The following is a 27541-nucleotide window of genomic DNA, read 5'->3' as shown; positions in this document are numbered from 1 at the left end:
ACCTCCAGCTTAGCATGTGTGGAGGAGAAGTACCTAGTATTGAGCCAGCAGGATCATTACAATACTTCTCAACCATACTACTTTTTTGAAGCTTAATCCATTAATATTGGTGAATATTAGATGGAAGGTATTGAAAGAGAAAAAAATAATTAACAATATTATTAAACAACACACACATTGGACCATATTAATCCCTAGTGTAACCCCATTTAGGGCAACAGAGTTACACCAGGAATTAATCTGACCCAGTGATTCACCAAAGCAATGATGCTGTTAGAGTCTCACAACAATCATGCTGTAGACGTAGGCTCCTGAAAAGATATCATCTTCAGTATTGCCAACTCTCACTGTGTTATCACAACTAGCGATGTTGGGGTGTATTTTTATCTGTCTCATGCAAACAAGATGAAACGTGCCAACATGCACATTTTTCCAAAATGGCCATCATCTCCTATTACTATCAATGGGGCTAAAGCAAGCAAGATGGCTGCCACTCTTAATCCCCTACTTCCCTACTCTTAATCTTCATGTGGAAGTGAGGCTGCCCTTAATAAAGTGGCTGCTGCCTCCCACTGTTTTCACTGAGGTTGAAGCCATGGGCATAGGCAAAAGGGATGCCACACCATGGTTCTGGTGGTGAGAAGACCCAGGACTTGTGAGAAGCGGCAGAGACTCAGTGAAAGGTGATGGACTTGGCAGCTTCTGCAGCCTGGGGATAGTGCTGGGCAAGAGTCCCCTCCAAGCAGCCAGGGCAGGTGGTGTTGCCGATTCTCACAAATTGATCGCAAGTCACAGACTTTTGGTGCCTGCAGAAGGAGCTGTCAAGATGACATGAGAAGCTTCTCTGATCCCACAATTTTCAGGACTGGGCACATGAGCAGAACTCTGTGAAAAAAGCTTGGGGTTAAGGACGTAGACCTCCCTGTCACTAAGACCTGTCTACATGTATAGTCCTATAGCAGAGAGAGGGTCTTGGGACAGAAGGAGGCAGGGGAAGGGGTAATTGAGGAAACTGGGGCCTGGGCAAAGAAGAAGCCCCAAAGCAGTGGGAGGCAGGATGCTGCTGGGTCAAGATAGTAATAGGAAATGTATGTCCCTTCTCAGGGGCGAGGAGTTAGAAAGTGGGATGTCCATCTGAGCAGATAAGGACAGGTGTGCATTTTTGTCTGCTTTACAGGCTGCCTTTTCCCCCTGAAGTTATCACACACACACTGACAGAGGAGTAGAGGGAAGTTAAAAAGTCAAAAGACAAATCATGATTTGTTTTTGTTTTTAAATATTGTGATGGAGTAGTCAGCCCTATTAGTCTTCCTTAGACTTCCTATTAGTCAGCTCTCTCTGTCATGTGACATACCCTTTAAGAATTTTGAGTGGTCTGATCACAAGGCCTGAGGAGATATGGGGAGAGAGGAAAAGGGTCACAGAAAAAAGTAGCAGTCAGAAAGAATCCTTTAACTATACCTTTAAAGGCCTAGGACCTGGAGCCTTGCAGAGACGGTGGGACAATCTCCCCTCTCACCCAAAAAAAGATGAATGAGCTGGCAGTAGGGGCCCACATAAATGCTACCTCCTCCTTCATAGCAGAGCAGATGCCTGGAGAAACTGCAGGTTTGCCCGCTTAACCCTCCCTACTTGAGGATGGAAGAACTGAGTGGTCCAATTGGAGGAAAAGTCAGTTAAAGCCCACAGCCCAGCTCCACGGAAGAAAGCTGTGGGAAACTCCTGCCTTAAAGAGGGAAACTATAAAGATCATTTGGAAGTTAGGCTGCTATGGGCCAGAGAAGCTGAGAGGGAGGCTTATTTGCATGATGTTCTGCCTTTGGGGGTTGAATAAATTGGACCCCAGAAGAGGGACTGTTCAATATACAAGCCTTAGTGGACTCATTAAAAACCTCAGTCAGGGAAACTGAGGCACAGAAGCAATGGCTGTGCTGAACCAGGCTGCCAGAGGATGCCCCAGTGACGAGGACCTCCACTACACATCATCTCACATTCTGCCTCCTCCCTTTCACCATACCAAAAAAATCAGCTCAGAATGGACAATTTTAACAGAAGCACTACTTATTGGGAAAACACAGAAATCCTGTTTTAGCCTTTCTTCCATCTTTTACCTTTGGCTGAGGGATACTTACATAAAACTAATCTAGCCTCAAAGTTTAAAGGAATTAATTCCATAGTCTATCGTGACTGTTAAAAGGAAGAAGCAGGAGACAAATTCAACTACAATGTGAGGTTCAATTATTTCAATTACCACCTTCTTCTAAAATGAAGTCTATGCCTTCAAAGACATCTGCAATTTAAGACTCATTTGCTCTTAAAATAGCATTAATTATAATACTTACACAAGAAATGATAAAAGAATTCATGTACAAAGTAAATAATTACATACATGCATTTTAAAAGTTACATACATACTTAATTTATAAATTAATTACTTACCTTATATAATTCATCATGCAATCAGGAACAACTCTAAACAAATAATTAATGTAGCCAATTTCTTTTTACATATATTACATAGGATGAGATAGTGATACCATTACTTATGTCGAATGTTATTGTTATATATCATTTGTATAGCAGTAGAGCCTATGGGCCCACTGCATATGGGACCCTCCTTATGCTAGGCACTATACACAGAATAGAAGGATCCGGTCTGCACAGAATTTACAGTGTAAGTAGACAAGATGAATAAAGGGCGGGGGAAGGGATATAACTGGCAAGCAGAAAAAACAGAACGATGGATAGTTTACAAACGTCATGTTAGTTCCACGGATTTTTTTTCAGGTGGGCTGGAGATCTTTAAATTCTTTGTGTAGGGTTTTGTTAGGAGGGCAATTAACAAAATAGAAAGAAAAAGGAACGGAGAGGTGACATAGAAGGGAAGGAAATAAAGGGAGTAGGGAAGGAGAAAAGAGGGAGGGAATGAATGAGGGGACTTTTGAGAGCTAGGGTTGTCAATTTTGGTTGGATGTATTCCTGGAGGTTTCATCAGATTACATAATCTTTAATTAAAGATTAATCTTTAATTCCTGGAGACTAGAGAGTTGACTATTGAGAGCAGGTGGAGTAAAGATATGGTGAAGTGACTGTGAATAGGAGAATGATATGCTGTCATAAGCCACTATTTTAACTCATGGCAATTTGGCTTCACTCCTGTTAGGAACAATGGGAGGTAATAGCCATTTTGAAAGAGGGCAGCTGTCATAAATATAAAGGGAAGGGTAACCACCATTTTTTTTATACAGTGCTATAAAATCCCTCCTGGCCAGAAGTAAAGTCCTTTTACCTGTAAACCTGGCTGGCATCTGACCCAAAATGACCAATGAGGGGACAAGATGCTTTCAAATCTGGATGGGGGAGAAAGGCTTTTGTCTGTCTGTGTGATACCTTTGCCGGGAATAGATCAAGGATGCAAGCCCTCCAACTTCAGTAAAAAGAAAAGGAGTACTTGTGGCACCTTAGAGACTAACAAATTTAGTCTCTAAGGTGCCACAAGTACTCCTTTTCTTTTTGCGAATACAGACTAACACGGCTGCTACTCTGAAACTTCAGTAAAGTTAGTAAGTAATCTAGCTAGAAAATGCGTTAGGTTTTCTTTGTTTTGGCTTGTGAAATTTGCTGTGCTGAAGGAAATGTGTATTCCTGTTTTTGTGTCTTTTTGTAACTTAAAGTTTTGCCTCGAGGGATTCTCTATGTTTTGAATCTGACTGCCTGTGAGATTACCTTCCATTCTGATCTTACAGAGTTGTTCTCTTATCTTTTTTTGTTCTTCTAATAAAGTTCTGGTTTTTTAAGAATCTGATTGGGTTTTTTGGGTCTTAAAAATCCCAGGCTGGTCTGTGCTCATCTTGTTTATTCTCAAGCATCCCCAGGAAAGGGGGTGTAAGGGCTTGGGGGGATATCTTGGGGAAATAGGAACTCCAAATGGTCCTTTCCCTGGCAGCAGGATTAAAATATACATTAGAAAATATTTCTTTACACAAAACACAGTCAGTTTGTGGAACTTGTTCAATAGGATGTTGTAAAGGCCAAAAGTACAAATGGGTTAAAAAGGGAATTGGATGAGGTCATCAATGTTTATTAGCCCAGTCAGTCAGGAACACAACCCCATGCTCTGGCTGTCCCTACATCTCCAACTGCCAGAAGGATCTGTCAAAGACTATCCCAATATGGACATTCTTATGTGATCATCTAGGCTGTCCTCCAATGTAACACAGGCCATAAGGCTTCCCCAAAAATAATTCATAGAGCATAGCTTTTAGAAAAACATCCAATTGTGATTTTAAAATTGTCACTGATGGAGAATCCAGCATAACCCTTGGTAAATTGTTCCAATGGTTAATTACTCTCACCATTAAAAACGTATGCCTTATTTCCAGTCTGAATTTGTCTAGCGTCAACTTCCAGTCACTGGATTGTGTTATACCTTTCTCTGCTAGGTCAAAGAACCCATTGTTATATCTTTGTTCCCCATGTAGATACTTATAGACTATAATAAAGTTACCCCTTAACCTTCTCTTTGTTAAGCTAAATAGACAGCTTCTTAAGTCTATCACTATAAGGAATATTTTCTACTCCTTTAATCATTCTTGTGGTTCTTTTCTGAACCCTCTCCAATGTATCAACATCCTTCTTGAATTGTGGCCACCAGGAGTGGCCACAGTATTCCAGCGGCGATCTCACCACTTACAAATATACAGGTAAAATAACCTCTCTACTCCTAGTTTATGCATTCAAGGATCACATTAGCTCTTTTGGCCACAGCATCGCACTGGGAGCTCATGTTTAGCTGATTTCCCATCCTGACCCCCAAATTCTTTTCAGAGTCACTGCTTCCCAAGATAAGGTTCCCTATCCTGTAAGTATGGACTACATTGTTTGTTCCTAGATGTATATATTTACATAAAGTCATATTAAAATACATATTGTTTGCTTGCACCCGCTTAACAAGCGATCCAGATAGCTCTGTGTTACTGATCTGTCCTCTTAATTATTTACCACTTCCCCAATTTTTGTGTCATCTGCAAACTTTATCAGTGATGATTTTATGTTTTCTTCAAGGTCATTAATAAAAATGTTAAATAGTGTAGGGCCAAGAACTGATCCCTATGGGACAGCATTAGAAATGTATCCATTTGATGATGATTCCCTGGTTACAATTATATTTTGAGACTTATCAGTTACACAGGTTTTCATTCTTTTAATGTGCACCACATTAATTTTTTTCTTTCTAGTTTTTAATCAAAATGTCATGTGATACCAAGTAAAATGCCCTATAGAAATCTAAAGATAGTATATCAACACTTTACCTTTATCAACCAAATTTGTAATTTAATAAAAAAAGATAACAAGTTTGACAGGATCTATTTTCCATAAACCCATGTTAATTGACATTAATTATATTACCATTTTTTAATTCTTTATCAATCAAGTTCCATATGAGCCACTCCATTATCTTGCCCAGGATCAATGTCAGATTGACAAGCCTATAATTATGTGGATCATCCTATTCAACCTTTTTAGATACAAGGACAACATTAGCTTTCTTCCAGTCTTCTGGAATGTCCTCCCTGTTCCAAGATTACAGAAAATTATCATTTACAGTTCAGTGAGCTCCTAAGCCAGCTCTTTTAAAACTCTTGGATGCAAGTTATTTCGGCATACTGATTTAAATATGTCTAATTTTAGTAGCAGCAGTTTAATGTCCTCCTGAGTTACTGTTGGAATGGAAAGTGTTTCATAATGATATCATCATTTGTTTTTTCCCAAAATACAGAATAGAAAACTGTATTGAATACTTTCTCCTTTTCTGCATTATTTTTGACATTTTTACCATTTCTTACTAATAATGGACCAATGCTAGTATTAGGATTCTTATTGTTCTTAATATATTTCAAAAGAACTATTATTCTCAACTTTGATGGCCAGAGTGTTCTCCTTGTGTCCTTTTGCTTCCCATTTTAAAACTAATTTTATTTCATTAAATTATGAATGGATTTATTTGGAAATTAAGAAAATTCATCTTGTGCCTAACAAGCATGTTCTGTAATTTTAGGGAGGATATATAACATAGTGGTGGAATCCCTGCCTTATCATCAAAACCTTAACTACATAAATGCAAGCAACGCTACCACCTATCTAGAGACAAATACATAGAAAATTCTACTCACTTTTAGACTGGACATTAGCTTTGGTATCTAACTGTATTTTCCTGTGCACAGCCTGACTAAATGTGCTGGGCATCTCCACAGGGGTAGGGTCTATCCTTTCTCCTCTCCCTTAACTGGATGATCTGCAGCCACAACTCCATCTTCTAGCACCACAGATTAATGCTCCACTGGGATCAATAGTAACTGGATCTCTTCCTTATTTCCAGATTCCTTCTGTGTTATCCAATCTATGGGCTCCAAAAATCCCATATTGCACACTGGTGCTGCTTTGCATGTGATCCTCAGTATCTGTTGGAGTCAGAGGGAGGGGAAGGGGAAGGATTTACCCCGGTTCATCAGACCTATATATGTTCAGTTTAGATTTAAGGCTGAGATTTTCAATGCTTCCTAAGGTATTTGGATGACCAATTCCTATTAATTTTAACGGGAATTGGAAGTCTAAATCCCCTAGGCAGTGATGAAAAATCTCAGAATAAGATCTTTGGGACTGTGTCTTCTCGTGTGCATTAAATGTTGCAGAGCACAATTGTTCAATAAATAATAATAAATGGGTAGCTGTTTGGGGTGTGCACAGTGAAGTGGGGAACTCGGTCCATTTTCCAGGGGACACCTTTCCACATGAGAGCACCACCATCATAACAAAATACATGGATTACCTCCAACTGCTGAGCAGTTAAATACTTCTGGAGACATCTGCTTAACTCCATGTTCAGGCTCAGACCCCAATTCCCTCTTTTTCTGCCCATCCTCATAAAACACAGATTTAATTTATTTGGACTGTAACAATATGCCAACAGAGACTGAATTGTTTTCAAAGTCTCTTTTTTTAATATTTCAGAGTTGCACAAAAGTTGTCAGAAACCCTGAAGATTTAGATTCACAGATACTAAGGTCAGAAGGGACCATTCTGATCATTTAGTCCGACCTCCTGCACAGCGCAGGCCACAGAGTCTCACCCACCCACTCCTACGAAAAACCTCACCTATGTCTGAGCTATTGAAATCCTTAAATCATGGTTTAAAGACTTCAAGGAGAAGAGAAGCCTCCCTCAAGTCAACCATGCCCCATGCTACAGAGGAAGGCGAAAAACCTCCAGGGCCTCTCCAATCTGCCCTGGAGGAAAATTCCTTCCCGACCCAAAATATGGCGATCAGCTAAACCCTGAGCATATGGGCAAGATTCACCAGCCAGATACTACAGAAAATTCTTTCCTGGGTAACTCAGATCCCATCCATCTAATATCCCATCTCAGGGGATTAGGCCTATTTACCTTGAATATTTAAAGATCAATTACTTACCAAAATCCCATTATCCCATCATACCATCTCCTCCATAAACTTATCGAGTAGAATCTTAAAACCAGATAGATCTTTTGCCCCCACGGCTTCCCTTGGAAGGCTATTCCAAAACTTCACTCCTCTGATGGTTAGAAACCTTCATCTAATTTCAAGTCTCAACTTCCTGGTGGCCAGTTTATACCCATTTGTTCTTGTGTCCACATTGGTGCCGAGCTGAAATAATGCCTCTCCCTCTCCTGTATTTATCCCTCTGATATATTTATAGAGAGCAATCATATCTCCCCTCAACCTTCTTTTAGTTAGGCTAAACAAGCCAAGCTCCTTAAGTCTCTTTTCATAAGACAAGTTTTCCATTCCTTGGATCATCTTAGTAGCCCTTCTCCGTACCTGCTACAGTTTGAATTCATCCTTTTTAAACATGGGAGACCAGAACTGCACACAGTATTCTAGGTGAAGTCTCACCAGTGCCTTGTATAATGGTACTAAAACCTCCTTATCCCTACTGGAAATGCCTCTCCTGATGCATCCCAAAACCGCATTAGCTTTTTTCACAGCCATATCACATTGGCAGCTCATAGTCATCCTATGATCAACCAATACTCCAAGGTCCTTCTCCTCTTCCATTACTTCTAATTGATGCGTCCCCAACTTATAACTAAAATTCTTGTTATTAATCCCTAAATGCATAACCTTACACTTCTCACTATTAAATTTCATCCTATTACTATTACTCCAGTTTACAAGGTCATCCAGATCCTCCTGTATAATATCCCGATCCTTCTCTGAATTGGCAATACCTCCCAGCTTTGTATCATCTGCAAACTTTATTAGCACACTCCCACTTTTTGTGCCAAGGTCTGTAATAAAAAGATTAAATAAGATTGGTCCCAAAACCGATCCCTGAGGAACTCCACTGGTAACCTCCCTCCAACCTGACAGTTCGCCTTTCAGTAGGACCCATTGCAGTCTCCCCTACAATTGCTTATCCAACTTTTGATGTTCATATTGATCCCCATCTTCTCCAATTTAACTAATAATTCCCCATGTGGCACAGTATCAAATGCCTTACTGAAATCTAGGTAAATTAGATCCACTGCATTTCCTTTATCTAAAAAATCCGTTACTTTTTCAAAAAAGGAGATTAGGTTGGTTTGGCACGATCTACCTTTTGTAAAACCATGTTGTATTTTGTCCCATTTACCATTGACTTCAATGTCCTTAACTAATTTCTCCTTCAAAATTTTTTCCAGGACCTTGCATACTACAGAAGTCAAACTAACTGGCCTGAAGTTACCCGGATCACTTTTTTTTCCTTCCTTAAAAATAGGAACTATATTAGCAATTCTCCAATCATTCGGTACTACTCCTGAGTTTACAGATTCATTAAAAATTCTTGCTAATGGGCTTGCAATTTCAGGTGCCAATTCCTTTAATATTCTTGGATGAAGATTATCTGGGCCCCCCGATTTAGTCCCATTAAGCTGTTTCAGTTTTTGCTTCTACCTCAGATATGGTAATATCTATCTCCATATCTTCATTCCCATTTGTCATGCTACAATTATCCCTAAGATCCTCTTTAGCCTTATTAAAGACTGAGGCAAAGTATTTGTTTAGATATTGGGCCATGCCTAGATTATCCTTAACCTCCACTCCATCCTCAGTGTTTAGTGGCCCCACTTCTTCTTTCTTAGTTTTCTTCTTATTTATATGGCTATAGAACCTTTTACTAATGGTTTTAATTCCCTTTGCAAGGTCCAACTCGACTCGACTTTTAGCCTGTCTCACTTTATCCCTACATGTTCTGACCTCAATTAGGTAGCTTTCCTTGCTGAACCCTCCCATCTTCCACTCCCTGTAGGCTTTCTGCTTGTTCTTAATCACCTCTCTAAGATGCTTGCTCATCCAGCTTGGTCTACAACTCCTTCCTATGAATTTTTTCCCCTTTCTTGGGATACAGGCTTCCAATAGCTTCTGCAGCTTTGATTTAAAGTAATCCCAGGCCTCCTCTACCTTTAGATCCATAAGTTCTTCAGTCCAATCCACTTCCCTAACTAATTTCCTTAATTTTTGAAAGTCAGCCCTTTTGAAATCAAAAACTCTAGTTGCAGATTTATTTTTGTTAATCCTTCCATTTAGTTTGAACTGAATTAGCTCATGGTCACTTGAGCCAAGATTGTCCCCTACAACCATTTCTTCTATGAGGTCCTCGCTACTCACCAAAATTAAATCTAAAATGGCATTCCCCCTCGTTGGTTCAACAACTACTTGATGAAGGAATCCATCAGCTATCGCATCTAGGAAAATCTGAGCCCTATTATTATTACTAGCACTGGTCCTCCAGTCTATATCTGGGAAGATAAAGTCTCCCATGATCACGCAGTTTCCATTAGTATTTACTTGATTAAAAACATTAAAAAGCGCTCTATCCATATCCAAATTAGATCCCGGAGGTCTATAGCACACCCCAAGCACTATCGTAGGAGAGGCTTTACTAGTTATCTTCCCCAATGTAATTTTTGCCCAGACGGACTCCGTCTTATCCATTGCATTGCTTCTTATTACTTTCCATTCTACCTCATCATTGATATACAATGCTACTCCACCACCTTTACCTTTGTTTCTATCTTTCCTAAACAGCACATACCCTTCAATACCTGTAGTCAAGTCATGACTACTATTCCACCATGTTTCTGTTATCCCTATAATATCTGGTTTCACTTCCTGCACCAGTAGCTCTAGTTCCTCCATTTTGTTACCTAGGCTCCTCGCATTGGTGTACAAACATCTTAATTTTTGCTCTTTGGCCTCACTCACATTTTGTACCCTATTAGGCACAGTCATTCTACAGCCAGTATAACCTATTAGACTAGTATCCACACCGCCCTCGCTCCTTATATACATTCTCCTACCCACGGCTGTATCCTTTCTTACTTCGTCTTCTTCCCTCTCAATGCTAATATCTGGCGTGGAGATTACCTGGACATCTCCCAACCATCTCCCCCTAATTCCTAGTTTAAAGCTCTCTTTATCAGTTGTGCCAGCCTTGATCCTAGAAGTCTATTTCCTTCCCTACTCAGATGAAGTCCATCACGAGAGAACTGTCCTCTGTCCGTGAATGCCTCCCAGTGGCCATACATCCCAAAGCCCTCCTTATAGCACCACTGCCTAAGCCATCTGTTGACAGTCATAATCTTGTCACACCTTTGTTGCCCTTCTCTAGGAACAGGAAGGATCCCGCTAAAGATCACCTGAGCCTCAATTTCCTTAAGCGTCTTCCCCAGCCTAGCATAGTCTCCCTTAATACTTTCCAGCGAGAATCTAGCCGTATCATTTGTTCCTACATGAAGGATAATTAGGAGATTCCTTCCTGCTCCCTTTAGGATCCTTTTCAACCTCAGATCTACATCCCGTATTTTAACACCCGGAAGACAGCACACCCTTCTATTCTCAGGATCAGCTCTAGTTACAGGCCTGTCTATTCTTCTCAATAAAGAGTCCCCTATCACATAGACCTGCCTTTTCCTGGTGACAGTGCTATTCTCCAGTCTCTCCCCTGTTCCCTCTGGCTGCAATTTCTTTCCATTCCTATTTTCCCTTATAATCCTCTTCAACTCATCCTGTAGCCTCCTGGGGCTCATATTTGGTGTAGTCTCCCTTGACTCTTCCGCTTTTCCTATAGGACTAGCCTCTCTTCTCTTCTTCCTTACCCTTCCACCTTCAACAAGCCAAGCCCCTTCTTCATTTTCCAACTCTGCAAACCTGTTCCTAAGCTCTATTTCTCCTTCACTAGCCCGTCTTTTCCTCTGCCTGGTCCTTTTAGTCACATGCTTCCACTGACCACTTTCCTCACCCAGTCTCTCCTCAAAATTCCCCAGCCCTGCTTCCATCTGCGAGTCTGAGCTTTTCCCTTCAGATACCTCATATCTTTGCTCCATCTGCTCAAACCCCTTCCTAAACTCAACCAGACTTTCCACCTGCATCTCCAAACCTCGGATCTTTTCCTCCATCAGCTCTATCAGACGGCATTTCATGCAGAAAAAACTCTTACCGGTTCCCCCCTCCAGGATCATGTACATACCACAGCTTCCACATCCAGTCATCCTCAATGTGTCTTCCACTACAGGAGTCACTCCCACAGCTGCCTCTGTATCTGTCATCGCCTTCCCATCTAAATCCTGTTAATCTGGGAAACACAAGCCACACCAAAAAGATCACCCCCCCCCCAGCAAAAGCAAACCCCAAACAAGCACCACAATCCAAACTCCCCTGTTTACTGCTCTGTTTGCTAGCTCCTCTGCCGCTGCAGCTGTCTGTGCCGCTGCCTGACTGGCTGGCTACCTTTATAGGACCTCTAGTCAGAAGCCCCACCCCCTAAGCAGGGCTCAGCTGCTCTCCCCGCACAAAGCCCCTACAAGCCTCTACACACACACACACAAATACTAAAAATACAAAACCAAGTACAAATACCTTCTCCTCCAACAGAACTCCCACTCAAACTCCCCTGTTTACTGCTCTGTTTGCTAGCTCCTGTGCCGCTGCAGCTGTCTGAATTTCACATCTGATAGTCTCTAAATCAAAAATCATTAAATCGATGTAATTCCTCATCTGAAACAGAATTGTACAACCAAAGCCATAATCTATGTGCCCAATTTCATACCAATGAACTGCACAGTTTTATAATGGAAGTGATGACTGGACTATTAAGGAGAACATCTGGGCCCTGTCAATGCAATAATTGGCAGAGAAATTGTAGCTCTGTAACAGACCTGACTTAAACCAGCTGGTATCTCTGCCTGTTTCCTCCAGTGAGTTAAAAGGGTCGGGGGCAGGAAATCTGAGCCTTTGGGGAGTTGCTGAAGGCATATCTACTTATTATGATCACACTCAAGGAGCAGAGTAAGTGCACTGGGGCCAAGAGATTATTCTTTCTGTTAGAGAAGTGACAGATGACTGATATAAAATAGTGGGTGGAAGCACTCTTGAAATGTGCACTACTCATTGATCTCACTATTCAAGTGGAACATCTCTCGATAGCATGAGTCTCTGGCTCCCAGTTCCTCTCTCTCTCAAATGATTCTAAAAGGAGATCTACTATAGAACAACTCCCACTCGCTGACCTCTCATCTTTCAGTCTCTCTCTCTGCCTCTTGTCTTTGAACTAAGCTTTTCCTTCAGTGTTTGTATGGCAGTTGCTAAAATTCCACAGTGATGGTAGGTAAAAAGTATGCAGACAGACATGTTTACTCACAAAAATTCTTACATCAAAATCACATTAATTCTTTTGTTCATTTGAAATTATCTTTCTCCATGTAATCAGGCATTAGCACAAAGAGAGAACCCTTCCCAGCAGTGTAAAACAGCACTTCAATCAAAAACCTTTCAAACACTTGTAAATATGGGATTTTTTCCCATCAAATAGGAAGTGAAGCTCCACATATACCTCAATTATATTTTAGGCTGCAGTTTCTTTTGATCTTCAGTTCTGAGTATATCCCCAAAGTTGTACAGTACTTAAAGGGTGTCAATATTTAAGATGACAGGTTTCAGAGTAGCAGCCGTGTTAGTCTGTATTCGCAAAAAGAAAAGGAGTACTTGTGGCACCTTAGAGACTAACAAATTTATTAGAGCATAAGCTCACGAAAGCTTATGCTCTAATAAATTTGTTAGTCTCTAAGGTGCCACAAGTACTCCTTTTCTTTTTGCGAATATTTAAGATGGACTTTCACAGTTGTGAAAAGTTTATATTCTATCATCCTTCAGTACAAAAAATAGATTATCTTTGATTTTAGGAACTGGTAATTCTTTTTTACTTTAAAGAAATGGAGTATTATTTGCTGGTATTTGTTAACTACACTGACCTTTGCAGTGTTTCCTCATCAGGTGAGGTATAAGTATCCCTCATGCCAATATTCCTGTTTCCCATATGACCTTCGTGAATTGTGTTATAGTCATTAACAATTCTGAGCCATATTAATATATGAAAAAAAGGTTGATGGTAGCTGTAAAAACAATGGGAGGAAGGATGGTCTAGTAGTGAGGGTAATAGCCTGGGACTTTTAAAATCTTGTTTCAAGTCCCTAATCTACCACAGGCTTTGAGGTGACCCTCGGTGAATCTCTCACTAGAGGGTTTGAGTCCTAAAAAAAGAAGTGTCAGAACACTGCTTTGACAAGAATACCTGGAATTAAAAGGGGAATGATGAGGGTTGGTTTGTTTTCTTTATTTACAATTATCAGAAGAACCAGAAGGCCATTCTGGCGCCCCAGAAAAGTGCTGGAATGATGTTACGGAGCGCTTTGGCACGGCACTAAGTGCTGACTCACCCTCTCAGTTCCCCATCTGCAAAACAATGCTTCGCTGCCTCATCGGGGTGCTGAGAAGATAAATATGTTAAAGACTGTGAGGTGCTCAAATAAGCCAGATAAGTAGTTAAAATCGATAGATATATTCATCCCTGGAATAATCCTTTTTACTGAAGTAAAGCTAAAGTAGGGATGAGTTTTCCCCCAGTAAGTGTAATATTTCCCTGAAATATGGAAACTTTTGGTAAAATATTAGTTGGACATATTTAAGTTGGAGTACAAATGTCTAAAATATAAAAATACATTCAAAATTATATTATTTAGATATTAATATATTAGCAATGTCTAACTAAAAATAATATGGAAAAATAAAAAACACTGCTAATTATCAACTTGCACTTTTTAAATCTGAGGGTCTTCTCAAGAATTTTTTCCAAAGACCCTGCCCCCAATTCACTTGTAGACAACCCTACAGCCATACAAACTCCTTACAGGCTACTGAAGATATACATGATCCTTTGTGGAAATGGCCTCCTATCTGAGATTTCTAAATCTGTTTACTCATTTAATCCAGGCCCCTATCAGGATAGATATCAGTAGTCTGCAGAGGTCTGCAGCTGTCATAGTGAGGTTGCCTCTGCTGAGCTTTCTATCTAGAGACATTTTCTATATTTCTCAAAGATATGAGATCATATCAAAAATATTGTGCCTTGCTCAACCATGACAAAGCAGGGCTGGGTTTTGCCCTGAGTTTTTATGCTACCAGAAAGGAGGGATTAATTCCCTTTCATATATTTCTTCATCCAGGGTTCATTGGTTTTAAGAACTGCTGGGTCAGCCACGTAGTGGACCAAATCCAGAGCTCCTTCAGGTGTTGCCATTGCTGCGCCTGCCTTTACTACACTAGAGGGTGACTCAGGTCCTTTCCACTTGCATGATGGCCTTTCGAAGTGCAGAGATACATACATCAAGAGGGCCTTTAGTGCCTCTGGTGCTCAAACTTTCTCACCAGATGAGTAAGTCTTCTTGAGAAGAAAAACAGAAGTATGTAAAGACCCTATAACTATGTTGGCCCCCTACTGCAGTCCAGAACTAGAGTGTAGTGCCTAGGAGAGGGGAGGGAGAAGTCAGCTAGAGATCTCATGGAGCTCTCTTTCACAGTTTGCCCACAGCCAAGCCTTTGCCAGACCAGCAAGGTGAAACTAAGTCAGATTTGAATATAAGGGAATTACTTAACACAAGTGGTTCAGGCACATCTTCCAAAATGTCATAGGGAAAAAAGAGCTAGTACTGATGCTACTTGGGAGGTCACAGCAGAATATAAGGAGGACATCACTACATATTACTGGGTTTTAAGTTTTAAAAAAAAACCCAACTGTGGCTGGATTCAGACTTTTCACTTCAGGGACACTTATTCTTTCCCTGATCTCATATTAAAGGCAATAGCAGAAACATATCATGACATTATTCCTTGTGCTATAAATCTATTCCTTATCTTCCACGTGTTTCATTTGCCATTTCTATGGCAAGTTTTCAGTGCTCCCCCTCAAAAAATAATTAAAGGATAAGACTGTCCTACTGCAAGTAGAGCTGGTCAGAAAATGAGGAGAGGGAACAAATTTGTCAAAATGTCCACAAAATTATTGTCCTTTTTCCCAAGATATTTTCCAACCAGCTGTAATCATAGGATAGGATGCCTGGTGTAATAAAACAACATTAACCCACAATACATCTATGTCATCCTTCTTTTAATATCAATATAAAATACCTTTTATGGGTGAAACTCACCTGGGTCTGGAGGGCCCATATGAAGTTCTCTGAATCATTTCAACCTTGCACGGCTACATGGGGGAAGCCACCAGGCATTTGCAAATGGGATCTCCAGGCCATTTCACATAGACGTGCAGAGAGCAGCAGTAGCAACTGGTCACTAGGCCACAAGAGACACAGATACAGCATATCCATCCACAAGTGACAATGAGATGGTGGAATGATGGCTGCAGCGCATCAGCTGGAGTGGTGATCCTGAAAGGAGGAACAGCAGTTTGCAGCATTCCACACTGACCCCCAAACTGGAGGGATGGATTTCATACTCTCTCCCGTGTACTTCACTTGCATAATGCCTAATTAGTCAAATTTTATGCTAATGAAGTGAATTGCACCTTAAGTTAATACATATTAAGTACATATTTTAGCTACTTCTTTCTTCCATTCTGTAATACAATTACTGCTTATCATTTTTCTAAAGTTCTTGTTTTAATTATTTGTTTTTAAACAGGGGTTTTCTTACAGCTATCCTCTTATCCTAATTAATCCTGCAGTGCTCCTAATTAATTCAACAATGATATACATTTGTGGAATCAGAACCATTGCCATGGTAGCAGACTGTGATGTCATAAAGAGAAGATTATGTCTTTTATGCAAGATGAAGGAGGTGGAGAAGTGGTGCTGGGTTCTGTCCAGGAGGGAGAAATTTCTTATTCCAATATATATTTACTCAGTAGTTGCAAGGGGACTACAATATAAAGCAAATTGCTTTTTCTATCAATGCTCCTTTTATTATCCTATGTGAAAGTCCCCTGTATAGTGGATAAAATTCCCAAAAATAGGATTCTAAATCTAAATTGCATATTGAGCATTTGACCTTCAATGAAAACGTATAAATTAGCTATCAATGTCTGCATTCTATACATTGTTCATTTGCCTCACTGATTACTAACTTTAAAAGTATGCCTATAATCTAAATAAAAACATAGAAGTAGAGGGATTTTTTTTAGATTACAATGATAAAATATAATGTTCTGTGTTTTCTAGACAAATGTAAACTTTTTCATAAGGGTACCTAACAAAAGATGCATAATAAATTTTACAATGATGCTTACATTCTTTTTCAGCCTGATGCATTTATGTTCAGAATACATAAATATTTGAGAGCTAATACTAGTACTGCTTATTCTGAGCATACTGAGATGTAGGGGCTCAGACAAAGGCAACAAATACACCCACACTAGTTGGGACTCTTGAATCTTTTCATCCTAAGGCCAGGATTTGTGGGCTGTTGCATGAGGGTGGACCCCTGAGTCCATGCAGAACCCCACTGAAATTATCCAAGGTCTACCTGCATGGAACAGTTTGCAGAATCTGTGCCAATATTTTCTCTTTCGTATTAGTGGCCTGCAGTCAGAGCCTGGGTAGCAAGTAATAATTGCATAAAAATGTGTAACCATTAAAATTTGAGAGGCTCTTAAGAACCTCCTCTCCCATAAAGTTTTGGTACCTTTGGACACAAGTAACTGCTGACCAATTGGTAACGAAAGAATTTTGGTACCCATAATTTTACCAGCCTGTTAGAATTGTGGCATGTTTCTATTAATTTCACGGGTATATTTAGGTCACAAACATCTATACGTATATTTCTGTTTCAATAAGCAAGCACTAAGATACCTTTACTGATTATACAAACAAACTGTTGATATACTTGCATAGGGAGTTGCTTTGGTCATATCTAGCCCCACAGAGTTTCAATATGAAGGCATTCCAAGAGGGCTGCTATGGGTCACATAAGGATCCCACAGTCAAAGATCTCCCAGATACATATCATTCATTAGTCCTTTTATAGTCACAACACACTCTAACCTCAACCCCAGAAGAACTAATTACAGACAATATACATTGTCAGGAAAATATTAAAGTCCGGGAAGTCCATGTTTATTGGACACATTCCGTACTGCTTATTTCTGTAGAAGGTATTACCAAAAAAGATTTCCCGATGTGCAGTTCACCAGATGCAGTATTATTGGTGTGTTCGCAGGAAGACATAGTCAGGAGTGCGTGCAATGAAAAAGTCTATCATTTGTATGTGGCCTATCAATCATTGCCTAAATCAAGAGACTTAGCCCTGTCTAGGTACAGGATGGAGCACATATAAATTTATCTCCTGAAAAGGGAAGTCATCTACTTAAATACTTCTGCACAGCGAGGTATCCTGGTATTGTTACAAGTAATAGCGACAATCACCAAAACTGAAAGATTAGAGAAAATGAGTATTCAGTTTTTCAATATCTCTTTGTGTATATGTAAGCAGGGGAATGGTCCCGCTATTTGGGGGAACTTTCCTGGTTTCTGCACTACCTTGGTGAAGTGGGCTAGTGAAAGGATCTGAGTCCTCGCTCCCACTTCCTTTACCCAGAGGCCTCCCTGCCCTTGAGGACTCCCATTCCACTCTCCTCTCTGGCAGAGTCCTTGTAACCCGACAAGGTTGGGCCCAGGTTTCCTGGGGGGCTCGACCCCCAACCCTGCTGTTGTCACCTCGGACAGGGGCTAGGGTGTCCCCACTCCGGGGTACTCTCTCTGCACTGGGCACTTCCCTGACCCACTGATCATTACATACAATTTAAAGCAAACACAAGTTGTTTAATCAACAATTAATTAAAAAAATAAAGAATAAGGAAAAATGGGAACGGTTAAAGGAAAACACCACCTCACTCTGTGGCAGGGAATATTATAAACATTGTCTCTGGAATGTCAGGACAGTTCACAGTCTGTTCCTTGTAGGTCCCAGGTCTCCTTCGCAGGCCCTGGCTGTTCTGCAGGGATGCTGCGGGTTGCACACTTGCAATAGTGGTGGCCACACACCTCCAGGCTTTGGGGCCCTTCTTCCCAGGGTCAGCCCCCCATGGGGTTAAGATCCCCCTCCCTGCAAGGCCTGGTCTGGAAGGACCCGTGGCTGGGAGCGTCTTTCTGTGCTGGACCTTTTGCCCAGGATCCCCCCCTTGGCTGGCTCCAATTGCTCACCACACCTGGCTCTGTGGCTGCAGCTCTGCTCCCAGCACAGGATCTGCTCTGTCCCTGGGCTGTGTCTCTGGCTCTGGTTGATGCAGCTGTCCCCCCAGGACAGGTCTGCTCTGTGGGCTGCTTCTGTGACTCTGCTCCCAGCTCTGACCTGCTTCCTGGGCTGCTTTTCTGGCCTCTCTGACTGGCACAGCTCTGCTCCCCAGCCCAGCTTGGGCCCCTGCTCTCTCCTTAGCTCGGCCCCACTCCGTCTGATCCAGGCAATTCCAGCTCACATGAGGAGGGGACCCCCCTGGCCTCTTAACTCCCTGATTAGCCTGCTCACCCAGTCATTCAGGCTGACCTGGAGCATTGGCCTCTCCCCATTGTTCCTGGGGACTGTCAGTCTCAGGGTCCTGATTTCCCATCAACCCTTCCCCTTTTAGTACTGGGAGCTAGCCAACCAAAACACCCCCACTGAATGCTAGTAAGGGGGCAACAGTCCCCTTACATATAGTCAGTTTCACCGTCTCCTCTATATGTCAGTTAAGCTCTGATCCTGCACTGAGCTACATGTGCACTAACTCTTGGAGCTTTCTGGAGTCCAGCTGACTTCAATGAGGGTTCACCTGCATGTAATTCATTGCAGAAACGCAAAGGGGGGGACAATTACTTTCCCCTGTTTGTGGGAGTCTTTGATACTATTCCCTACCTAGGGAGGTGGTAGAATCTCCTTCCTTAGAGGTTTTTAAGGTCAGGCTTGACAAAGCCCTGGCTAGGATGATTTAACTGGGACTTGGTCCTGCTTTGAGCAGGGGGTTGGACTAGATGACCTTCTGGGGTCCCTTCCAACCCTGATATTCTATGATTCTATGATTCTCCCCTTCTGCTGTATTTTTTTAAATTTTTAAATTGAAAAATGTGATGGAAACCAACAAATATTGTTAAGGGAGAGGTGTAGCAGCTGACACTGCTTTCAAGTTGATACAAGGTGGGTGAGGTAATAACTTTTATTGGGCCAACTTCTGTTGGCAAAAGACAGAAGCTTTCGAGCTACACAGAGCGCTTCTTCAGATCTGGGCCCAAAGAGCCCTATATAGTTCAAAAGCTTGTCTCTTTCACCAGCAGAAGTTGATCCAATAAAAGGTATTACCTCACCCACTTTGTCTCTCATGGGACCGACGTGACTAAAACAGCACTGCAAATCTTTAAATAAAAGTATCTTTAAATCACAGCTTCATAGGCAAATTCCAACTTGAACTCTGTTTCTTATCCATACATATTTTCTTACCTACATATGGACAACTGGGTTTCTTTGAGAAGATACAGAATGTGGCAGAAGCTATGTTGGTAATATGGTGGAACAGACAGTGGCTGTGAACTAGCCTGTTTTGTTCCACCTACCCTCAGATTCATAATGGAAAAATACCTTGTAATCATAGGTTTTGTTTTTCTTTCAGTTTTAATTTAATAAAAAGATGCTAAGATGCCCAAAAGGTTTTGTTTGTTTAAAAGCTTTCTTGCATTTTACATACAAAAAATTATACAAAATACAGACATACTAAAAGAGATACCAAAGTATTGAAACTAGAACTCATCTATAACTTATAAATAACCTAGTGGAACATAAGAAAAAGGAGTAAAATTATATCCAATATATATAGAATACTTCTTCAGTTTTCAATCCTACAAAAACTTAAAAACTTGCATAGTACCATTGACTTTAATGGGACCAATCACATGCTTAAAATTAAGTACCTGTCTAAGACCTTGTAGGATTAGTGAGATACTCACCTGTAGAATTCTCAGTATTGAGAAACAATTAAATATTGTTCTTGACAGCATAATATCTTTGAAAGTTATTGAAGATAGCTTAGACCCAAGCAGCTATCTAATGACAGGCCCTTCTCACCCACAGTAAGAAGTTGGGCCTTGGAACAGCATGCAGAGATTTGCTGAGTGTACAAAGCAGGTGCTGTTTTTTGGCAGGATTTAATCATGAAAGAAAACAAAAAGATTTCCTCATGAATAAATCAGGCTTTTCCCTGCCAGCCGAGTTATTTAAATTCTACTCAGAGCAACTTGTGCTTTCTCTAACTATTGCTTTGTAAGAACTAACTTTTTTTTAGGCTTTTTAAATTTAATATATTCTCCTCCTAAGGATCAGAACAAAAAAAATTAAATACACCATTTTTTAAATGCTAGGAACTTTTTTCTGTGCTGCATTTCTATTTCCATTAATTATGGGAAAGAATTGCAATATGTACCACAGCTATATACCCTGAATCCTCCTCAGTTATTATGTATAAATATTATATAAATAGTAACACTGAGCCTTTGCTTTTTAGGTTCTCACAGTCCCTTACAAATTTTACAGAAGCCGACCTATAACCCCGTGAAGCTGATATTATTCGCATTTGACAGCTGGGTAAACTGATGAGCAGAGTGATTATTTGATTTGCTCAAAGTCAAATAGAGAAACAATGGCAGAGCAAGGAATAGAATCCAGGATCCCTCATTTCCAGCCTCCTACCTTAAACATTAAACAAGACTCACTGCCCTCTTACTGTGAGTATTCACATGTATCTGTATTTACAGATCACCCTAAAATATTTAGTCTGATATATTACTTCTGCAAAAACAATTTTTATTTCCATTGTTTGTTTACTGTACTGAAAATGGAGTTCTTAGGAACTCATGGGTTAATCCGGGACTGAGAGATTTGATTTAATGTGTATGATGCCCCATAGTATGAAAAGGAAGGTTAAATCTAAATCAGTTGTAACACACCAGGACTGTAAAGGTGTGGAGAGGGAGAGAAAATATTATTCAGATTCAAGGAGAAGATTTTTTCCTACCTGGGGCAATTATTTGCATAATTCATCCCTGGTGTAACTGCATTATCAGTGATTTACATGAAGGATAAAGATGAGCCTGTGATTCAGATGAAGAAACGTCCTCTTCCTTTATTGCTGTTCATAACAAGCTCCCAATTCCCCCTTACTGAAGTCAGTGACAAAACGTACATATATAATTTCACTGTAGTCAGTGACGTCATGGATGTCATTACTTACTTGCCAGATAGTTGGAGACTTCCAAGAAATAACACATACAATATATTCAACACAATTATATTAAACAGGAGACAAATACAACATAACACTATTTTTAGGGTCACCGGAACCCACACTGAAAATACCCGTGACTTGATGTAGGAAATGCAATTTAGTGTCCCGTTGGTACGTACTTTGCTGGGGCCCTTGATGACCTATAACCACAAAATTCTTCTTTGCAGTGGTTTATCAGTGTGGTGACTGGGTTCAGTAAAGCCCAAAGGATTCACAAGTGGGAGAAGGTGGCAAATCCCTCCACAGGTGTAATATGCAGCAGGTTATAAAATCTTCAAACCCTTACTCCCTGGTTTGAGGACACAGTTCAGGGAGTAGGGGGTCCCCAAAACAAATTCCCTGACTAACTAACTTAAACATGGTGCACTCACAAACTCCATGAATGAACCACAGGTTCGAAAATGACTCTGGACTCCTCTGTCACTGAAGAGGGGCTGCTCTCATCAGGCTGCATCGGTCCCAGGATTTCCCCTCACCACAAAGGGGTGTAGGTTACACAACTACACTAACATCCAAACTGTAGCCTCCTAGCCCAGCCTCCAGACACACACTCCGCAGGCAGCTTCCCTGGACTAGCAGACAGAGCAGAGCTGACCATGTGGTCTCCCCTAGGGAGCTGGAGGGCGAACTCAGCCTGGCTGGGGAAGTTTCCTAGCAAACTCTACAAACTGGGAATCATCAGTGAGGAAGGAAAAATCCAGCTGAGGGATCTGCTGTCAGGTCCCTAGAGGCCTGTTCTCAGGAGGAACCCTGCATGCAGGCCTGGGACTCACCAGCTCCCAACACAGCCAGTCCTGCCCTTTTTCTGGCTGGCTCCAGACTGACTCCAAAAGTGGCTTCTCCCCTTTTCTCAATTTCCTGGGAGGGCCTCTCACTCCCTATTGGGTGCTGGGCGGACTCTGAGTCTGCCTTGGCTCCCTCTCCCTACCAGGGACAGTGTGCCTCTCTCTGAGCTGCCGGCAGACAGGGTCCCAGAAATCTATGTAATCTCCTGGGGGTTACACATGTGCCTTGAAGTGCCTTCTACTTGACAATTTAGAGAAATAATAATAATGTGTCAAATCTGAGTGGCACAGTGATCCCATGCACCAGGTTGCAACCCCTCTCTCTCAAATTTGGCCCAACTGCCTCTGTTATTTGGGGGCCATCTCAAATGGGGGGCCTTTTGCTTCCCCTCCTCTGGGCAGACCTGTGTCACAGAGTCATCGGGGTGACGCTCTGGAACTGCTCTGGGGTAGCATGCTTTCTTTCTCTGAGCATACTGTTGCCAAGGCAAGAAGCTTACAAGCTTCGGCCTTCCTGGGTCTGACATCGGAGCATTGAGCATCCCTGTTCTCACCATGTGCTTTCTACAGTGAGTCTGCCCAGGTGGGGCTCCTGGGAAATCCAGGGGGCTCTGCACACCAACTCTACAGTCAGCAATGATTCTCAACCAGCGGTGTAAAACAGAAGGTTTATTAGTCAACAGGAACACAGTGTAGAACAGAGCTTGTTAGCACAGAAATCAGCGACTTCCAGCAAAGTCCATCTTGGGGGGACCGCAGGCCGGATGCCGTGGACTCCTCCCTCTCTGAGTCCCAACAGCAGACTGCCTAGCTTCCAGCGACCCGACCTCCTACACACTTGTCACTGCTCCTCCTGGGCAAAGTATCACCTGGTCGCATCCCCCTCCTGGGTCTCAGGTTACGAAGGGCATTGGCCATAGCCTATCTGCAGGCAGCTGGATCTACCTCACTTGGCCCCGAGGGTCTCAGCAAAAGTCACAACCCTTATTCCCACCGCCTAGGCATTGGTGCAATACACAGAGACACTGAGGCACACAGAGTATTCATGCAAAATAGTAAAAAAAGAAAAGGAGGACTTTTGGCACCTTAGAGACTAACAAATTTATTTGAGCATAGGTTTCAGAGTAGCAGCCGTGTTAGTCTGTATTCGCAAAAAGAAAAGGAGTACTTGTGGCACCTTAGAGACTAACAAATTTATTAGAGCATAAGCTTTCGTGAGCTACAGCTCACTTCATCGGATGCATTTGGTGGAAAAAACAGAGGAGAGATTTATATACACACACACAGAGAACATGAAACAATGGGTTTATCATACACACTGTAAGGAGAGTGATCACTTAAGATAAGCCATCACCAACAGCAGGGGGGGGAAAGGAGGAAAACCTTTCATGGTGACAAGCAGGTAGGCTAATTCCAGCAGTTAACAAGAATATCAGAGGAACAGTGGGGGGTGGGGTGGGAGGGAGAAATACCATGGGGAAATAGTTTTACTTTGTGTAATGACTCATCCATTCCCAGTCTCTATTCAAGCCTAAGTTAATTGTATCCAGTTTGCAAATTAATTCCAATTCAGCAGTCTCTCGTTGGAGTCTGTTTTTGAAGCTTTTTTGTTGAAGTATAGCCACTCTTAGATCTGTGATCGAGTGACCAGAGAGATTGAAGTGTTCTCCAACTGGTTTTTGAATGTTATAATTCTTGACGTCTGATTTGTGTCCATTCATTTTTTTACGTAGAGACTGTCCAGTTTGGCCAATGTACATGGCAGAGGGGCATTGCTGGCACATGATGGCATATATCACGTTGGTAGATGCGCAGGTGAACGAGCCTCTGATAGTGTGGCTGATGTGATTAGGCCCTATGATGGTATCCCCTGAATAGATATGTGGACTGAGTTGGCAACGGGCTTTGTTGCAAGGATAGGTTCCTGGGTTAGTGGTTCTGTTGTGTGGTGTGTGGTTGCTGGTGAGTATTTGCTTCAGATTGGGGGGCTGTCTGTAAGCAAGGACTGGTCTGTCTCCCAAGATCTGAGAGAGCGATGGCTCGTCCTTCAGGATAGGTTGTAGATCCTTGATGATGCGTTGGAGGGGTTTTAGTTGGGGGCTGAAGGTGATGGCTAGTGGCGTTCTGTTGTTTTCTTTGTTGGGCCTGTCCTGTAGTAGGTGACTTCTGGGTACTCTTCTGGCTCTGTCAATCTGTTTCTTCACTTCAGCAGGTGGGTACTGTAGTTGTAGGAATGCATGATAGAGATCTTGTAGGTGTTTGTCTCTGTCTGAGGGGTTGGAGCAAATGCGGTTATATCGTAGCGCTTGGCTGTAGACAATGGATCGAGTGGTATGATCTGGATGAAAGCTAGAGGCATGTAGGTAGGAATAGCGGTCAGTAGGTTTCCGATATAGGGTGGTGGTTATGTGACCATCGCTTATTAGCACCGTAGTGTCCAGGAAGTGGATCTCTTGTGTGGACTGGTCCAGGCTGAGGTTGATCGTGGGATGGAAATTGTTGAAATCATGGTGGAATTCCTCAAGAGCTTCTTTTCCATGGGTCCAGATGATGAAGATGTCATCAATGTAGCGCAAGTAGAGTAGGGGCATTAGGGAACGAGAGCTGAGGAAGCGTTGTTCTAAGTCAGCCATAAAAATGTTGGCATACTGTGGGGCCATGCGGGTACCCATCGCAGTGCCGCTGATTTGAAGGTATACATTGTCACCAAATGTGAAATAGTTATGGGTCAGGACAAAGTCACAAAGTTCAGCCACCAGGTTAGCCGTGACAGTATCGGGGATACTGTTCCTGACGGCTTGTAGTCCATCTTTGTGTGAAATGTTGGTGTAGAGGGCTTCTACATCCATAGTGGCTAGGATGGTGTTTTTAGGAAGATCACCAATGGACTGTAGTTTCCTCAGGAAATCGGTGGTGTCTCGAAGATAGCTGGGAGTGCTGGTAACGAAGGGCCTGAGGAGGGAGTCTACATAGCCAGACAATCCTGCTGTCAGGGTGCCAATGCCTGAGATGATGGGGCGTCCAGGATTTCCAGGTTTATGGATCTTGGGTAGCAGATAGAATACCCCAGGTCCTGGCTCCAGGGGTGTGTCTGTGCGGATTTGTTCTTGTGCTTTTTCAGGGAGTTTCTTGAGCAAATGCTGTAGTTTCTTTTGGTAACTCTCAGTGGGATCAGAGGGTAATGGCTTGTAGAAAGTGGTGTTGGAGAGCTGCCTAGTAGCCTCTTGTTCATACTCTGACCTATTCATGATGACGACAGCACCTCCTTTGTCAGCCTTTTTGATTATGATGTCAGAGTTGTTTCTGAGGCTGTGGATGGCACTGTGTTCTGCATGGCTGAGGTTATGGGGTAAGCGATGCTGCTTTTCCACAATTTCAGCTCGTGCACGTCGGCGGAAGCAGTCTATGTAGAAATCCAGGCTGCTGTTTCGACCTTCAGGAGGAGTCCACCTAGAATCCTTCTTTTTGTAGTGTTGGCAGGAAGGTCTCTGTGGGTTAATATGTTGGTCAGAGGTGTGTTGGAAATATTCCTTGAGTCTGAGACGTCGAAAATAGGATTCTAGGTCACCACAGAACTGTATCATGTTCGTGGGGGTGGAGGGGCAAAAGGAGAGGCCCCGAGATAGGACAGATTCTTCCGCTGGGCTAAGAGTATAGTTGGATAGATTAACAATATTGCTGGGTGGGTTACGGGAACCATTGTTGTGGCCCCTTGTGGCATATAGTAGTTTAGATAGCTTAGTGTCCTTTTTCTTTTGTAGAGAATCAAAGTGTGTTTTGTAAATGGCTTGTCTAGTTTTTGTAAAGTCCAGCCACGAGGAAGATTGTGTGGAAGGTTGGTTCTTTATGAGAGTATCCAGTTTTGAGAGCTCATTCTTAATCTTTCCCTGTTTGCTGTAGAGGATGTTGATCAGGTGGTTCCGCAGTTTCCTTGAGAGTGTGTGGCACAAGCTGTCAGCATAGTCTGTGTGGTATGTAGATTGTAATGGATTTTTTACCTTCAGTCCTTTCGGTATGATGTCCATCTGTTTGCATTTGGAGAGGAAGATGATGTCTGTCTGTATCTGTGCGAGTTTTTTCATGAAGTTGACAGATTTCCACTCTATACGGCTAAATTCAGTGCCTTGCATAATCACAGGTTTCAGAGTAGCAGCCGTGTTAGTCTGTATTCGCAAAAAGAAAAGGAGTACTTGTGGCACCTTAGAGACTAACAAATTTATTAGAGCATAAGCTTTCGTGAGCTACAGCTCACTTCATCGGATGCATTTGGTGGAAAAAACAGAGGAGAGATTTATATACACACACACAGAGAACATGAAACAATGGGTTTATCATACACACTGTAAGGAGAGTGATCACTTAAGATAAGCCATCACCCACAGCAGGGGGGGGAAAGGAGGAAAACCTTTCATGGTGACAAGCAGGTAGGCTAATTCCAGCAGTTAACAAGAATATCAGAGGAACAGTGGGGGGTGGGGTGGGAGGGAGAAATACCATGGGGAAATAGTTTTACTTTGTGTAATGACTCATCCATTCCCAGTCTCTATTCAAGCCTAAGTTAATTGTATCCAGTTTGCAAATTAATTCCAATTCAGCAGTCTCTCGTTGGAGTCTGTTTTTGAAGCTTTTTTGTTGAAGTATAGCCACTGGGGTATTCTATCTGCTACCCAAGATCCATAAACCTGGAAATCCTGGACGCCCCATCATCTCAGGCATTGGCACCCTGACAGCAGGATTGTCTGGCTATGTAGACTCCCTCCTCAGGCCCTTCGTTACCAGCACTCCCAGCTATCTTCGAGACACCACCGATTTCCTGAGGAAACTACAGTCCATTGGTGATCTTCCTAAAAACACCATCCTAGCCACTATGGATGTAGAAGCCCTCTACACCAACATTCCACACAAAGATGGACTACAAGCCGTCAGGAACAGTATCCCCGATACTGTCACGGCTAACCTGGTGGCAGAACTTTGTGACTTTGTCCTGACCCATAACTATTTCACATTTGGTGACAATGTATACCTTCAAATCAGCGGCACTGCGATGGGTACCCGCATGGCCCCACAGTATGCCAACATTTTTAT

This window comes from Dermochelys coriacea, chromosome 3 (genome assembly GCF_009764565.3).
Source record: "Dermochelys coriacea isolate rDerCor1 chromosome 3, rDerCor1.pri.v4, whole genome shotgun sequence".
Taxonomy (NCBI): Eukaryota; Metazoa; Chordata; order Testudines; family Dermochelyidae; genus Dermochelys; species Dermochelys coriacea.
This window is presented reverse-complemented; position numbering follows the sequence as displayed.